The sequence below is a fragment of the Camelus dromedarius genome, chromosome 5 (genome assembly GCF_036321535.1).
Source record: "Camelus dromedarius isolate mCamDro1 chromosome 5, mCamDro1.pat, whole genome shotgun sequence".
NCBI classification, from domain to species: domain Eukaryota; kingdom Metazoa; phylum Chordata; class Mammalia; order Artiodactyla; family Camelidae; genus Camelus; species Camelus dromedarius.
In genome coordinates this window covers 83381779-83400162 of record NC_087440.1, presented here as the reverse complement: position 1 = coordinate 83400162, position 18384 = coordinate 83381779, and the positions used below count along the sequence as shown (strand labels likewise).

The window sequence follows — 18384 nt, the reverse complement described above, 5'->3', positions numbered from 1 at the left end:
GGTGCTGTTTGACTGAGACCGGCCTCTGCCACCCCTTTGAAGGGCAGAAGTTCTGAGCCTCGGACTCCCCCAGCTCATCCAGTCAGAAACCCCCAGGCTCCCCAGCGCCCCCTGCCACTCTGCCAGGTGCCAGGCTCACAGCCCGGCTGCTTGCTGCCTGGAACCCTGGCCACGGGGCTCCCCCAAGTCTCCAGCAGGGCTGGGGCTGTGGGGCAGGGGTGCCTCTCCGACCCTTCCCGAGCCACACACAGGCCTGGACTCCCTCCAGGACCCTCCTCCTACCCCCAGCAGAACTTTCCCTCAAGATGACTGAATCCTCAGGGGTGGGTGCCAGCTCCCTACAGGACAATCGCATTGATAGACTCCAAATCCTGCACAACGTACGGACATAGAATTTTGGGGAAGAGTTTGTGAGGAACTCAGTTCCTCAGGCTGCTTCCACTGCTTCAGGCTGACTTCAGGCAGATCACAGCCTTCACTGATTCCCAGGAAACGCCCTTCCTGGTTGACGAAATATCAGACGAATCCTTTTTCTGTCACAGTCACATGACTTCCAGCCCACACAATAGCCCACAGAGAAAAATACACCATTTTTCATCAACTCTAAGACACACCCTTCTTTTACAAACCTCTAAAGAAAAGGAGGAAACGCTGCCAGTGAAACTTTGACATGCAAAGAACTTTAAGACTCATCCCAATCGCAGAAGTATTAAAATGTGGGAAAATGTGCTTCTTGAAATCAATGAAATATGATATAAGCCCCATTTTACAGATTAGAAAAACAGGACCTTGGTGTGGGTTACACACACAAGGTCACACGGAAAATGAGGACGAGTGGGTTTTCAAGGCCCGTTTCGACAACAAATTCTACATGTTTTCCACTATGTGATGCACCTGCCTGAGAGGTTGTGGAAGGGGAGGAAGTGGGGAGGGGGCAGCGTTGCAGAGACAGACCCACAAAGATCAGCCACGGACAGTTTATGGGATTGAGCTTTGCCTTGTGCCCCTTCCTGATGCTCCCACTGCAGGGACTCAGAGGGTCACAGTGAGACCTGTCCGCATGCAGCAGGCGAGGCGAGGAACGGATGCTGGGAGGGCAGGGAGGGGAGTGGAGAAGGAGGAGGGAGACCCCCAAGTCTCAAGCCTCCTACTCGTCACCTGGGTGATCCCTGCCCCGAGCCCCGTTAACAGAAAAGGAAACCATTTCTGAGGCAGGTCTCTAGGAGGTAGATGTTTGATAACAACACACTTTGAAAATTATGAAGCACTCTGTAAATTTAATTTCCTAATATTACAAGTAAAAATCCACAAACTCGGGCTTCTGAGTGGGCCCATCTCTTTTTCCTCAAAAGAAACCCCAAAATGAACTGAAAGCAATGTAAATCTTGATTTAGTCTAGTCTCTTGAAAAATGCCAAAAAGGGACTCAACATCTCTCTTGCTTGTCCTGTGTGATTCAAGGTGCATCTCTTACAGCATCACCCAGCAGCTGCCGTGAAACTGCTTTCTGGCTTCAAGTTCAATCTCTCTTCCTCCCTCCCCTTCATCTCCCCTATGAATTCCCAAAACAAGGGGGTGGATTGGAGAGAGAGAGAGAGAGGAAGGAAGGGAGGAAGGAAGGAAGGAAGGAAGGAAGGAAGGAAGGAAGGAACGAACGAACGAACGAACGAACGAAGGAAGGAAGGGGAGAAAGGAAGGAAAAGAGAAAGAGAGAGAGAGGGAGAGGGAGAGGGAGGGAGGGAGGGTTGGGCAGGAAGAGCCTAGCCCACAGTCACCTTTCTCTTTTCCTTCAATTCCTCTCATTTCAGGATTAACCCTTTTTTATCTTGCGTGCAGAGTTCTGCCCCTTTGTAAATAACTCAACCTACATTTTCTTCCTCCTTAAAAATTCCTCAGTTCTATCGCACATCATCATTAACACACCAACCCCGAGGCCTAGAAGCTGTCCCCATAGCAAAGGATTTGTTCTCTCATAGGTGGGGTTATGGGAGCACGTTAATACTCTTTGTTTTCAGCATACAAATAATCATCAGTGACCTCTTCACGTATCACATAGCAGCTGTTGGATTCATGACTAGCAGGTAAACATAATGCCAAGTCCTCCTGGTGATTAAACCATATATGTCAGGGTTCCCCCCAAAATTATCCAAAAAGAGGGAGTTGCCTTATATCCAGTTCTTTACAAAATCTAGCATGTGACAGGATGCTATCTTATATTAAACATTAAAACACTGTTTTGAGAAGACACATCGGTCTGAAAAAAAATCAGTCAGTGCTAATTAGGGATGCTTCTAAAGATGCTGATAATGACCTGATAGAAACAATAAAAAAGGAGACAGACACTTAACACAGATTTATTTAGCTCTAAGGGGAAGGGCCTTACAATTGTATGAGTTGTTTTTTTTTTTTTTTTTTTTTTTTTTAAGGCCTTTTAAAGACCAGTAAAAAGCAATGCATTTAGCAGGGCCGGGCACCTGCCGGGTCCCCACCAGGCTCAGGCATCCGGGACGCCTCCCTCCCCCTCTCTTGGGCTTTCACACCCAACTCAACATTGCGCTGGAGGTGAGTTCAACTAGAGAGCATCTGCTGAGGTCCTGCAGCCCCTACACACCCTCTGTGCGGGCAGAACAATGGCCCCGAGCTGTCCACATCCTAATCCCCGGAACCTATGAATATCGTACCTTACGTGGCAGAAGGGACATTGTAGGTGTCATTAAAGATTCTGGGATGGGGAGATTACACTGGATTATCCAGGTGGGCCCAATGTCATCACAAGGTGCCTTATTAGAGAGAGGCAGGAGGTCAGAGGAGATGTGACAGCAGAAGAGTTTGAAGTGATGACATGTAGCTGCAGACCACGGGCCCAGGAAGGCAGCAGCTCTAAAAGCTGCAAAAGGCAACAAAACAGATTTTCCCCATTAAGCCTCAGAAGTAACGCAGCCCTGCCAACACCTTGACTGCTGAGACCCTGTCAGATTTCTGAACTCCAGAACACTAAGATAATAAATGTGTTACTTTAAGGGAAAAAAAGGCAATGCATTTAGTACTTACAATGTAGAGGTCCACATATACTGTACTTACAGTGTAGTGTGCCCACAGGAGGACTTGTTCCCTGTGCTTCCAATGACAGCATCCTACACAGTTTCAAAAGAAGTTGCATCTCTTCCAACATGGACTGAGGTCGTAAACTGTCCGAAAACTCAAACGAGAACAAAGATACAGACGACAATGAACCTCCAGCAGAGCTTGGATGAAATTCCTCCATGAAACATGAGAGTGGAAAAAAAGCTAATTTCTAAATTAATATATCCTTTTATTATAATATGTGACTTTTAGACATGGACATTTAAAAAAATTGAATCTTATAAATACTGGACTATTTTATTTATTTCTCTATGAGTTTATACATTCAAGTTGGCCAAAAATATTGGCTTTTGTTTGGCTGGTTGGTCAGCTGGCTGGTTTTGTTTGAGGATGTTTTAAGTATTTTCACTGGGAAAATGGGAAATTGCTGTATACTTAGACCTGCATATATGAATATGGGTGTAGTAGGAACAGAATGAATGAGCTGGGAGCTTTTTGTTTTAGTCTGCATTTACCTGCAATTTCAGGATGATGGCTCCATGTTTGGATGGATGCATATTTGTTTCCTAGATGGTGACTTGAAGAGCAGTCATTGATACATTTGTGACACACAAGAGCCAGGTGAGCCCCTTAACGTTGTCATTGAAAGCATGAGGTTAGGCTCCTCCTTCGCTTTGCAAGGTCTACAGAAAACCTTGTTGGAGGAAATGGAGAGATGAATTCAACTAGCATTGCCCTTTTTCCCTCAGAGATTAATTCTAAAGAATAAATGTCCTAGTTGTGACATAGAAGGCCCAGCTCTCCCCACGGTCCTTCAGAGATGGAGAGAGAAGTGCAGAGTTGGGTGCAGCGGGGATGGAGGGGAAAGGGTAGTGGCCCCCCTTGGAGGCCCGAGCTCCCCATGCCCTGCCTGTCCCCTGCCCTCATAGATGTAAGTGATGACAATCTATCTCCTGGGATTCAATGTCTAAAGAATTTTCCAGATGAAGAAATAGCAAGTTCTAATCCAAGCTACACCCTACCTCTTTCCAATAATTCATCATTTTCCCTGTCATTAAGGACATTTTCAACATCCAAACTCAATTGCTTTCCCCTCCACTGGGCCTGGTTAGTGCTTCTCTTGATGACAAGAAACAAAAAGAAATATTTTAAAGGAATTTGGTGTCATATTTTGAAAAATTAAAAAAAAAAGGAAAATGTCTGATTTAGAAACATTTCTACTCAGAATTCCCCAAAGAGTCTCGATTTGAGAGAAGAATTGACTAAAAATTATTTAGTGGTAGAGTTGTGTAGTGTTTTGAATTTCAAAGGGTTTATCTATCTATCCTATTTGACCCCCACAACAACCCATCAAGGTAAGCAAGGCAAGTATTATCTCCAAGTTGGAGATCAGAGATTTAGGTTTAGAGAAAAGTGAGAACAAACATTTGTGTGGCTCTCACAATTGTTTGGTCCTATAGGGTGGGCTCTCCTTAGTCAGAAACCTTCTATTGCAAGTTTTCAGAAAAAAACAGCTTAAACAAATGAACAAACCAAAAAAGAGAATTCATAGGTTCATATAAGAAGTTCAAGGGGTGAATTCAGAGGATCTCAAAAAATATCCTCTTTCTCTCTTTCTCTCTCTCTGTTCCCCCCAACTTCCTCTCTTTCCAACTTTAGCTTTCTTCTGTGTTGGCCTAATTCTCAGGCAGGTTGTCCTCCAAGAAGTAAAGATGACCATCCCCAGGATTAGATCCTACCAGTTTAGCAGGCCAGTGGAAAGCAAGGTCCTGCCCCACCACTGTTTCAATGGAAGTCTGGAGCTGGGCCTCTCTGGCCTGGCCTGAGTCACATTCCCCATCCTGAGCCAATCACGTGGCTCTGCGCTGTGTCACATGCTCCTGGGGCTGTGGTTGTTCCCCTTCTAGTCAGGTGACATGAGACCCAGGAGAGGATGAGTCTCTCAAAGGCAAACCAGGTGCTATCACTAGCAGAAGGGGGCATGGCTGCTGGGTAGACAAAAACCACAGAAGGCTATTACATTCACCAGTCTCATTATTCAGTTGAGAAAACTGAAGTACAGAGGCAATGTCCAGGGTCCCGTAGCCAGACCTCAGATTCCAGATCCCACAGCCTCTTTGCACATTGGTGGAGACAAATCCATTGACATGCCTTAAAGTGGCTGATACCAGAACTCAGTCCATCAGCTATTTGGCTCTAAACTCATGCTTACTTCCAAAATACCGTCTTATATCCATCCTACTATGCCTCACATTGTTAGCTAAGCTCCTGCCACCACCCCAGTAAAGCAACACCTGTCACTTAGGAAGAATACATTCTCAGGTTCAGACTAAGTCAACGGTGGTCAGTCTTCTTCATGCTCATCCCTCAGATTTGCTGGGAGGCAAAGGGGAAGCCCTCCATACCCCAGCCTCCACTCCTTCCTGAGGTTGGCCCTGCCCCACCCCTGCTCCCCAGCCAGTAGGTGGTCAGTAGGGTTCCCTCACTTCCTTCTTTCTCTCCTTCACTCTGCTCTTGGGTGTCTTATCCAATCAATACTGTTCTGATCTACTTAAGAGACTGCTGTGCCTGTGTTCTTAAACACAGAACTATTCCATGCCAGGGACAGCACTTTATTTTTCTTCTCCCCAGAGTGACTAGCCCAGCACCCTGCATATAGTCAGCTTCCAGTAAATGATTCTGACTTGCACTAGCCCCACTTTAGGGGTGTCTTGAGGGCTAACATTCAATAGATTAAGAGAGCATAATGATGGGCTTTATTCATTTCTATGTCTAAATTTTCTGGTCACAGATTATTCCAGAAGCCACAGATTGCTCCAGAGTGAACGGGATCAATTCCATAAGCCTTACATTGGATATGAATTGGTCTTAGTGTTATTTTTCTAATCAAACCATCTTTCAGTTGCTTTACAGTACATTTTTTTTAGAAAATAATTTCTGCAAATCATGTTCTTAGCCTAGCTCCTCACAATAAAAAGCCCCTCTTCTACATTTCTCCTTCCATTCTTTGACATACTCATTTTTTTCTATTGATAGACATAGATGAATTAAATATATTTCATTTCCCTCAAATTTTAATATGTCTTCTTTAGATTCTATCCCCTAGTTTAGGCTGAGAATAGGGAGTTAGAATATCCAGAGCATTAAAAATTTATCACCTCCATCGCTCTTTATAGGACTTCTCTTATTTCTAAGGAATATTTCATTTGCTTAGGTTATTTTGCAAAAGAAAGGGGAATTAATATTTTCCAAGGCGCTGCATGAGTTTTCAAAAATCTGTTAGATGGTGAGTTTTTAATAACTCCAACTAATTACCCTTTTTAAGATTAGCTGTTAAGTGGAAGCCTTTAGGTTTACCACCATGGAAAACTACAATAAGACCAATTTATTATGAACAAAATGTGCTTTCAATGTGAAGACACCTCCAGGGGACAACCACTTGTACCAGAAGGATTTTTCCGCAGTTCAGGTTAGAAGAGATCTATAGTAAATCTGTCCAACAAAGGAATGTTGGCTGGAAGTACTGAAATTATGTGAGCAGTCTCCCCCTTTGTTGAGACCAGTGGGCAGAATTAATATGATATTTGTTTTCTACCCAGTGGGTTATAATGGTAATGAGGACAGGGAGGGCTTTGTGGAGAATGAGAGCTGTGGGGACCCAGAAAGGCTTCATTTGCCAGGTCTTACTTTTATTACATCTTCCCCACAGTGCCCTGGATCTAAAGAATAGGTGCCACGCCCCAAGCACCGCAGTATGTTTGACTTGGACAATGGAATCATAATGCAGGCAGGGTCTTATACATTATCCAGACTAATCCCACTCCGGGTCCATTTTACAGATAAATAAACTGAGGATCAAAGAGGATCAGAGACTTGGCCTGAGTCCCATAGAAAGGGGCAGTACCAAGCTTTCCAAATCTCCAGTCAGCATTCATTCCACACGGAGACTCTCATTTGTTCTCACTCCTCACACTCGTCCTCCATTTTGGGTGGCCAAGCTGGGGACAAGACCCAGAATACTCATGCCAAACCAAGTATACATGTTCTTAAACATGCCACCTGAAACCACATGTGATGTCAGAACTTGTCCACACTTTACCATCTTTAAAGGACAATGAATCATATATTGGAAATGAGATGGGCATAGATGGACAGGGGTCCATTCACTGCAAGAGTGAATGGGGAGGGCAATGAAAGCCACAGGCAGTGATGCTCTGGGGGAAACACTTCTGCACAGCCTTTTCTACCTTCCTGCTTCTTCCCCTCTCCCCTGTCTCCTCATTACCTCCTCTACTGCCTCTCTGCAGCTCCTTTGTACACAGGCATAAAGGGGAGGTGTGAATTTTCACGTGACATCCATAACAATGTCCTTTTAGATTAAGCACCCACTGAGGCAAAAGAAAAGAATTAGTAAAATTCATAAGCTGAAAACTGGGAAACCTTTTATCTTTGATGCAGACTTAGGTTAAAATCTTCCTTCAGCCATTTGCACATATAGTTTTACAAAAATATAGTCATACCTTATTATATATTACTCTGCAACTTATTTTTTGTCATTTTAATGAACATCTTTCCATATAATTGTAATATCCATCTATCAATCAAAATTATTTTTTAGAATAGGTGCTAAATATTCCAGTGTGGATACACCATTATCAACTCAACCTCTCCCTATTCATGGATGTTCAGTGTTAATCAGGTTTGCTATTGCCAAAAAAATGCAGTAATGTTCTTAGCCCAGTGTCTAAGGTATAAAAAAGCCAAATATCAGGCTCCCTATCTTCCTTAGCTATTGGTGCCTTCACAGCCAGAAAGGGAATTAGAACAGAAATCAAAATTAACAGCTCCAATGACCCACTAATCATTTTGTACATTTCTGCTTCCTGAGTTCATAGGTTTTCCTTAGTTTCTGAATTTACATTTGACACTAGTCCTTTCCTGACTTTATTTCAAAGGAGGGCATCTCAGAATGTTAAGTCTGTCTGGAGCAGCCCTACCAGCAGCAGAAAAGTGCTCCAGAAGTGGGACAGGTGAGCCTGCAGCACGCTGTGGGAACATTTCCAACCAGGGAAACATCACGTAATTCCAGATTAAACGTCAGCTTTAAGTAAGATGAACACTGTTTCTATTTTGAACTGGTGGTGAGGAAAGTTGAAGTTCTAGGGATAAGCAGATCCTTGAGTTTTAACCCAAATGACAGAGACACATGGTGGTTTCCTTCTCTGAAAGATAGGAAATATCCTTGCCTTGTTTCATGAGTATCTCCATATCCTTTCAATCTATACAACTGTTTCCTTCCTCTTTCCTGAGTATCTATTTGTTGCCATATTGGGATAGGGCTACAATTGTAGGCAGTCTTTTGAAGTCTTTAATCTATCCTAAGAGGGTGGGCTTCAGAATACTCAGAAAATCTGGATTCATATCCTGGCTCCGGTTGTTACTTACTAGTGATTGAAACCTGGGAAATTCTTAGCCTCAGTCTTCACTTCCTCATCTGTACCGTGGGGATAACTTATTAGATCTGGTCAGGCTGCTGCAAAGATTAAATAAAAGTAATGCAGAGCAAGAGTGTGTTACAGAGTTAGGTGTTCAGTAACAGTCCTCTTCATTCTGGGTCAGCGACTAAATGGGAACAGATCCTTTCCCTCCCTAGTGTAGTAAGGTATAACATACTCTGTTGTAGCTTATCATTTATTTCTGTTGTCCTTCATCAATTTCCACAGGACTGCCAAAAGGAGTTAATTCTTTCTGAGCACTTGGGAGCTAAATATGCTTACACTGACCTCACTTTTCAGGAAACCAAAGCCATGGAATGAAGGATTCATACAAGATGGAAGTTGGTGCTTCTTGGAATGGCTGCTGGAGGCTGATGTCTGTAGGTAAGTTTTGTGCAGCTGTACAAGAGCTCTGGGTTTTTTTCCCCACTGTGAAACATTTTTAATAATTACTAGCAATAAAGTAATGAAAAGAGTGACAGTTGTAAAAAAAAAAATCTCTTAAAAAATGTTCTGGCTCCCCCAGGATGGTCAGGGTCAAACGTGGTCTCATAAGTTTTCAGAGAGAAACCGTTAAAAAACAAAACAAAACAAAACAAAACAAAAAGGCAGCAAGAGAAGGGAAGATAAACATAGATAATTCACATAGAAGATGCTGGCACTGGAAGCAAATTCTCAGAACAGTTATGTTTGGGGGTCGGTGGTGGGTGTGTGACTGTACTCTCGTTTAGTTGTTGAATGCAGAGCACTCTACTCCTCTTCTTCAAAGAAAGAGGGTTTACTGCACTCTGTGTACATAAAGCCAGGTCACCTTGGGAAACTAAAGAACACTGCAACTTACTTGATAGCTTCTCGGATGCTTTTAGTGATTCTTAGCTCACTTCTTTGTCAGGGACCCTCTTTTCCAAAAAGGAGCCCTACTGCACACTCCCACCTATGTCACTAGTTCCTATTTGCTGTGGTTTCCAGGTCATTCAACAAGCTGGTTACTCTCCTTTGGACCTAACTCAAGATATTAACATCCTTAAAAAGTAGCACTTGGGCTGTTTGCAATTATGCGCTAGTATTTATATCATCACCATGATGCATGACTTTATGAATAAATCTGTCTGCATTGCAGATTATAGAGAGAAATTGGAAACCATCCAAAAACCGGGAAAAGCTAAGTAAATAATGATACAACCATATGATGGAGTATTTGCAGCCATTAAAAGATGTTTCTAAACATGGAAAATTTTCCTCTAAAGACATAATGCAAAATTGTATACATATTACATAAACATTTCATTGCAAAAAATGGAAATAGGCCAGAATGAGAAAAGGACTACATTTAGTATAGGGCTTTTTCCTGTTTTCTTTATGCTTTCCTACACCCTCTAAATGTCCTGTAATGTGCATTCATTACTTATTAGAGGGGAAAGTAAAAAAGAGGGGCGGGTGGAGGAGGGAGAAAAATGTTTACTGAACTAAGCAGGTCTTACCAGTAGAATAAAGTAGGAAGCCCATTTCCATCTTTATTTTAAACAATCTATTAGTTAATTACAGAGTCCATGAGTCAATGAGTAATGGCCCCAAGTCATTAGCTTTTGGGGCAGCTATCTTTATGCTCAGCTAACAGTCCAATGAAATGATGCTTTATAAACCTAGAATTCTAGGCTAGGCCTCTTCTCTCCATTATATATTTGTGCCATCGGTTTAGAAAGACAGGTGAAATTCCATCTTCTCAGATTTCACCCGTTGTCCAAACCTGTCAGGATCCCTTTAGGTACCAATGTTGTCTTCTCACACAAAAGTTCCTTCTTCCAGTGCCAGGTCATTTGCAAGTTGTCTTAACCTGCCACCAATACCCTCAACCAGGAAATGTATAAAAGCGTCTTGTAAGGAGAGGACAGAGCCTGCGATTCAGACAAGCACCTGTCCATCTGTGAGCAGCCTTTAGAAATAACTTTGCAAGGGTGAGAAACCCACTTGACTAAATCCTAATCCAACCCCCATCTCTCCCTCTTTTCCGTAAAGATTTTGTGGGAAAGTGTTTGATGGCTTTTTGGAGTCAATATATGAGCATTCAGGGATACATACGTTCCAGGCTTCTCAGGCAGCCTGTGGATTTTCTCATTTTGACCAAGGGAAGACTGTTTTCTGTAATTCTACGGGGAACAGCATAAAATCAGCAGTTAAGGCAGGAAAAGATTCAGTACCTTTAGATTAACGCATTATCACTTTGACCAAACCAGAAAGTCTGCTGCATATAAATTGTCTTAGAAAATGTCTAAAGATAAAAATGTCTTTGATTTACATTAGGTCATATGATGTAAATTCCACTGTTATTTAGAGTAAACTGTGAGTAATAGATCAGAAGTTACTTCAAAGGATCCTTGTCTAGAAGCTAAAAGGATAAATATTAGAGCACTTTTTACAGTTCAAGTGGTGAAAGGACCCAATTCAATATTGATCAGCTATGTGACTTTGAATAAGCCACTGAGACCCCCCCAAAGTCAGTTCCTTTATTTGTAAAAATGGAGGTTATCCCTAGCCTTTAGGGTTGTAATAAAGATTGAATGAAGTGACAGATACGAAAGTGGCACTAAATAATTATTAACGTGTATTGAGGTGTTTATCATGTGCCAGACACTCCATGTGCTTTGCATGGTTCATATCATTTGATCCTCATGCAACCCTAGGAATGGTCCCATGACCATCCCCATACACTCAAAGTGCAAAGATTTAAAGTAGCTGGCCCCATCCACACAATGTCGTACTCAAAACTAAAGGCCTCTAATAATATATCAAAACCAGTACACACTGTAATGCCTACTACGTGTAAGAACTGGAAGACCAACAACAGACGGTAAGTTTCAGTTTCCACATCTGTAAAGTGGGGTAATAACAGTGTCCATTCTGCCCACGATCATGATGATTAAATGAAACAATGAACATAAGGTGCTTGGCACAGTATTTGCTTCATAGAAAATACTCAGTATCAGCTACAATGCTAGGGGCTCAGTTATTTTTTAGTAAAAAAGCGCTTGAGCAATTATTTCCATTAGATAAACCAAATCTCTAAAATGGAAATAATTATGGCCATAGACTCCACTTTCCCATAGGTAGGATTAAGTTCTAATAATTATTACACAGGTTCCTACATTTCTTATGTAACTGGACTCCATCTTGAGCTTACTAAGGAATCATTTGTCCAGGGGCACAATATTATTCCTCCCACTCCAAATTGTTAAGATTGAAGAATAACTGACTGACTGATAGAAGAACACGTCAGCACTCAATGTAGTGAACTTGGTCCTGACACTCCTAAAGCTTAAGAGTTAAGGGGGTGGATGATCCAAATGATGAACTGACAGGCAAAGTTTCTTGCAAGGACAGTTATAAAATAATATTAACACAGAACTTAAGATCTTTAACTGCTAGAATGTTTTGCTTAGAGACCATTTGGGATTGTGATCACCACTGTGTGGTGTCTTCCTGCCAAACCCATTACTCCTCTGAGACTGGGTTTCCACCTCCTTCCTTTTCATACTCTCCCCCAGTAACCCAAAGCCACAGTGACCATTACTTTGGCTTAGCTATTGAGTAGAAAATAATGAGGAAAATATTGTAGCAATATAACCACGATGAATACCCCCAAATTATAAAGTCCCATTCAAAATAGACGCCGTCAGAATCCGTGCTCATGTCATGTGCTTATTGCTCGACCACCATGAAAACTGGAACGGAACATCTGTTGTGGCACTGCCATCTGAGCCAAAGGTGCCTTCTTTAAAATACCTGCTATGGGGTTCGTTTGGCAGGAGCTGCCATGCGGCAGGAATGGGAGGAAATGCCATCTTCACGGCAGCCATGTGCAGGGGGCTTCAAGCAAAGGAGTCAGCCCCATGATCAAAAAATTGGTGTATCGCAGGGGAGTGGACAAATAAGCGAATATACTGAAGATTATGGGAGCCCTGTGTTTACTATAGGGTAAAGGAGGTACAAATATGAAGAGAGGGAAGACTAGAATAAACCCTGTGGAGTCCAGGTGGAACTGTAGATCAGTGTGAGCTTGCAGAACTTCTAGATGGATGGATGGATGAGGAAACAAGCACAGATGGAGACACATCCTAACTGTATGCTGAGAGGACCTGCCAGCACGGTGCCAATGAGTGCAACCTAGCACCCAGATCTTGGTTCTAAGCAACATTCTCCACCAAAGTGAACCAGGACTCTGGAGAAATGACCAATCCCAGAACTGGGGTAGTGAAAATACAAGAGGGAGACTGGAACGATGCTTGTGGTGACTGAAAGTAAGGAAGTGCTCAAAGAACCACAGGGATGTGCAGCCCTTATGAAAATCAGTATGGAAGTTCTTCTAAAAATTAAAAATAGAATTACCACATGACCCAGCAACCTCACTGGATAGATATCTAAAAGACTTGAAAGCAGGATCTCAAAAAGGTATTTGCACAGCCATGCTCACTGCAGCATGACTCACAGCCCCAAGTGCTGGAAACAACCCAAATATCCAACAAGTGACTAGATGAAGTCGTATGGCCACACGATGGACTACTGTGCCACCTTTAACAGGAAGGAAATCCTGTCACAGGCTACCACGTGGATGGACCCTGAGGACATTATGCTGAGTGAACTAAGTCAGTCACAAAAGGATAAATACTGTATGATTCTGCTCACTAAATATCTAAAGCACTCAAAATTATAAAAACAGAAAGTAGGAAGGTGATTGCTGAGGGCTGGGAGGAGGCAGGAGTGTGTAGTGGGTATAGAGTTTCAATGCTGCAAGACGAAAAGCGTTGGGATCTGTTACACAACGGGACTATACTTAACACTTCTGAAATTTACACTTAAAAATGGTTAAGATATGATTTTTTTTTACCACAATTAAAAAAGAAAAAGAACCTGAGAGCATATCAAAAGAACACAGAAGCCAGTTTGAAAGTGCTCCCACCAGCCAAATCTAGGACAGCTATAGCATCAAAATGAACCGTGATACTTTGTAGATTGTAAAACAAAATCCATGTTCCATGTGACGTAAATAATGAACACACAAAAGGGGGAGAAGAGAAACTGCTTACGCCAGAATGCCAAGAAACTGTAAATGCCACAGTCTAATTAGAAAATCCCCATTTGGCAATAACTGATTCAGATAAGAATCATCAACAGATGCCAAAACTAGAGGATAAATATTTATAAAACACGGGATTTAGTCTCAGAGTAGCTCCCCACAAATTTCTTATCCTCATTAATGAGTAAGTACAAAATATTATTAACTTGACAGTGGAGAAACCTTACAGGCATAATCAATTGTTAAAAATTAAAGTCACCGGTAATGGGAGAAATTGACACTGTGTGTCTCCTAATGTAATGCAGAGAACACAGCATCACTTCTCTGGTGTTCCTGTCAAAAAGCTGAATCTAATCATGAGGAAACATCAGACAAACCCAAAGGAAAGGCCATTTACAAAGTAATTGGCCAGTACTCTTCAAAAATGTTAAGGTCATAAAAAAATTTAAAAAAAAAACAAAAAACAAACGGAAGAAGTGCTCCAGTTTGAGGAATGCTGGAGGGAAAACATAACTAAATGCATGCGTCATCCCGTCCTGAATCCTAGACCAAAAGCAAAAGATTATTATAAGGACACTTTGGAGGAACTGGTAACATGTGAATGGGGTTTGTGGATTTGGTAGAATTTTATCAATACTGATTTCCTGATTTTGATGGAAGTCACCCAGGAGAGTCCTTGTTTAAAAAAAAACAAAACAAACAAAAAAAACCTCACTGAAATGTCTAGGGCCAACAGGACACCGTAACTGAAACTTAGTATCAACAGTTCAAATACTAAAATGTGTACATAGATAGAATAATAAGGTAAATATTGCAAAATGTTAGTAACGAGAAACTAGAGGAAGGATATGCAGGAACTTAACTATTCTTGTAACTTTTCTGTCAGTTTAAAATTATTTCAAAACAAGAAGTTAAAATATAAGACACACACAAGTGGTCTTTTAGCTATTAGAAATTTATTACACTGGTTTTTATACCAGAAAAATTTCTGCTTAATGGTTTCATTATCTCAGGTAAAACTATTCAAAAGAATAGTTGGAATAAATGTGAAAGAAGCTTTTCTTAATGGGAAATAATGTAGATATAAAATTCTGCTTAATAGTTTCACACACACAATGTTCTGGATCTCATTAAACCCACTTCCTTCTTCCTACAATAGTTTGTCTCCTGAAAAAAATCACATATGGGAGATACTGAAAAACCTTGAAAATTTGAATCCTACACGTTTACGAATTTGTTTTTCTTACAACTGATTGATTTATACAATCTCATTAGAGACCTACATCCTCTGATATTTAAATATGAAATTTAATCTGAACCATGATCTGTGGGTGATGAATTAGAGTATCTTTGTGATTTCAATTACTTTTAATCATAGTTTGGTATTTAATACTTCTTTAATATAAAAAATCTCCTATGACAGCAAATGTCTGTCCATAAAAAGAGTTTTATCATCTTATTTTTATTTACTTATTTGGTCATTTAGAATCATGTGGTAATGTCATGTTAAGCCAAGACCACAGTGTATTTCTAAAATAATTTATATTTCCCATAAGCTTGGTAAACAAATCTGAAATGAGAGCTCCAAAAATATTTAAAACAAGGACAATAGCAGCACCCTTAGAATAAAAACAGCTTCCCACAGAGATTTGTTTGAAGAACTTCACTAGTTTTAAATGTACAATTAGTAGTGTCTTTTAAAAGATGTAACAATTGTATCAAGGGGAAAGAAGAAAACACATATGATAATGGATATGAATATGGATATTGAACATTAGAATAAAAAAACTTCAGAAAGTGATGTATGTAGTACGTCCTTATGAATCCTTTGTGTATTCTCCACTTGAAATTATCACTCAGTGTCAAAAGTCTGCGTAGGACCCATGGAATCTATTAACAATTTCACAAAAGAAGGACACACACTTTTGGTTCTCTTCAGCTACACTGAAGAGAGATTTAAAACTCTCTAAACTTTTGTTTTGCTCCTTGAAATCACATTCTGACTTCAAGAACTGAAATGAAATGGGCTTGAATAATGAATGAAAAGCACCAAAAAAAAAAAAAAATAGAGCTGTGTAGGCATGTGGGGGTGGGGTGGAGGGTGAACAGGAGAGAGCAAAGATACCCTCACTTCCAGCAAAGTCCTAGGGTTTTAAATTTATTTTGGCAATTTTCGGTATTTTCTCATAAACACAACTGAGGTGGTTAGGGTAAGAGGAACACAAAAGAAGAAGGGTAACACCTTTCCTTGCTCCCTGCTCAGGGAGGCAGATCTGAATGTTCATTATCTAATTCCCACTGCATCTTCACTTCTCCACTGGAATGGCCGAATAAAGAAGGGCTTGGGGTGGCAAGGAACAACCACCACCGAAACAAACCAACAATCGACATCTCAATCACTGAATTACTAACTACTATTTCCACCCTTTGACTTAAGTGGTAATGAGTTCATCAATATTTAAAGGACTATAACTTCGTGACAGAACTCTAGAAATTTAAAACCAAAGACAAAATACAGAAGGTGACATTTACCCTTTCTCCCCCCCACTTCACTGGCATCATCTAGAATGGAGCCAGTCTCTCAGCAGGCTCTTGTCCCTAAGGAACAGTTGCTGGATGCTGTTCTCAGAGCAGATAAACTGGACATATTATTCCTAAGCAAAGTGACTGTAACTAAGGAGCTGAAGCAGCAGAGCCGTGCAGGAAAAAGAAGTAGCTGAAATTTACAGGTTGAAATCTCAGAATGTTACGCCTGAGAGCAACTGCAGAACTCAGCTAGTTCAACACACTTACTTTAGTACTGAATCAGTGGATTCTATCAGGATTCTAGACTTATTCATTTAGCATTAAATGAATGCACTCTATGAAGGCTAGGTTCCAACTCTGTCTCTGACCAGCTATCTGGCTCTCCAGCAAATCCCTTCTCTTCCATACGCCCACTCATTCAATACTAAAATGTGTTGAACTAGGTGAGTTCTCCAATCCCCCTCTGCCATAACATTCTAAGATGTTAAGCTGTAAATTTCAACTACTTTTTTTTCCCCATTAAAAGTGAGTGGGCTTTGTCTGCAGAAATTGGTAAGCTGATTCTAAAATTCATATGGAAACACTAGGGAATCAGAATAGCCTAAATGATTTTGAAAGAGAACAAAGTTGGAGGATGTACTCTTGCCAATTTCAAAACTTAATATACCATTACAGTATTCAAGACAATGTGGTACCGGCATGAGAACAGATGTATAGATCAGTGAAATAGAACTGAGAATCCAAGAACAAAGTCATATGTTCATGCGCAATTGATTTTCAACAAAGGTAGCAAGAAAATTTGATGAGGAAACAGTCTTTTCAACAAATGATGCTGGGGCTACTGGATATCCACAAGCAAAAGAATGAAATTGGACTCCTACCTCATATCACATACAAAAATTAACTCAAAAGGGATCAAAGACAAACGTAAGAACTATATTTAACTATACAACTCTTCAAAAAAATAGGTATAAATTTTTGTGACACTGGATGAAGCAATGGGTTTCTAAGATATGATACCAATACCACATGGAACCAAGGACTAAAATAGATAAATCAGACTTCATCAAAATTAAAACCTTGTGTTTCAAAGGACACTATCAAGATAGTGAAAAAAACAACTAGAGTGGGAAAAATATTTGCAAATCATATATCTGATAAGGATTTGGTATCCAGAATGTATGAAAAACTCTTATAACTCAACAATAAAAAGATAAATAACCCAATTAAAAAATACTAAAGTCTCTGAAGACATTTCTCCTGATACGTATATTGAAGATATACAGTCAGTAAGTACAGAAAAAAACACTCAAAATCACCTGTCATTAGAGAAATGCAAGTCAAAACCACAATAAGATGCCCCTTCATACACACTAAAATGGGTAAAATAAAAAAGATGGTAACAACTACTGCCGAGTACATGGAGAAACTGGAATCCTAATACACTGCTGGAAGGAATGGAAAATGGTGCAGCCACCTCGGAAAATAGTCTGGCAAGTTTTCAAGAGGTTACACAAAGTTGCCATATGATCCAGCAATTCTACTCTTAGGTAATATACCTGCCCCCCCGACCCCAAATTGAAAACATATGCCCATACAAAAGACTTGTACACAAATATTCATAGCAGCATTATTCATTATTGCCAAAAAGTGGAAACAAACCATGTCCGTCAACTGATGAATGGATAAACAAAGCGTGGTCTATCCACATAATGGAATATTATTCAGCCATCAAAAGATACTGATACATGCTACCAACATTGATGAATCCTGAAAACGTTATGCTAAGTGAAAGAAATCAGACACATAAGGCCACATATTGTCTGACTCCATCTTTATGAAACATCCAGAATAGGTATATTCCTAGAGACAGAAAGCAGGCTAATGGTTGCCCAGGGCTGGGGAGAAGGGAGAATGGGGAGTGACTGCTAATGGGTATGGAGTTTCTTTTTGGGGGTGATGAAATGTTCTAGAATAAGATGGTGGCAATGGTTGCACAACTCTAAAGACACTAAAAACCAATGAATTATATACTTTAAAATTGTGGATTTTATAGTATGTGAATCATTATCTGAAATTTTTTTTAAAAAGGCAAAGGTCCTCCTTAGAGCCCTGCTCAGAAAACTGATTTCCTCACTTCTGTTTCAGGCCACCTACTGGTTCATGAAAATATGGAAACTTTGCAATATTTGACATTTATAATCCCACT

General features: G+C 40.6%; 1 long non-coding RNA gene across 1 annotated transcript; it reads right to left on the bottom strand.

Moving 5' to 3' along the window:
* Positions 1–2393: 2393 nt before the first annotated feature.
* LOC116153598 (uncharacterized) lies at positions 2394–14468 on the bottom strand. Its single transcript, XR_004137469.2, has 3 exons — positions 10658–14468; positions 3599–3777; positions 2394–3198 (listed from the first exon to the last, which is right to left on the bottom strand). It is a non-coding gene; the product is annotated as an uncharacterized LOC116153598 (long non-coding RNA).
* Between the last annotated feature and the right edge of the window lie 3916 nt (positions 14469–18384).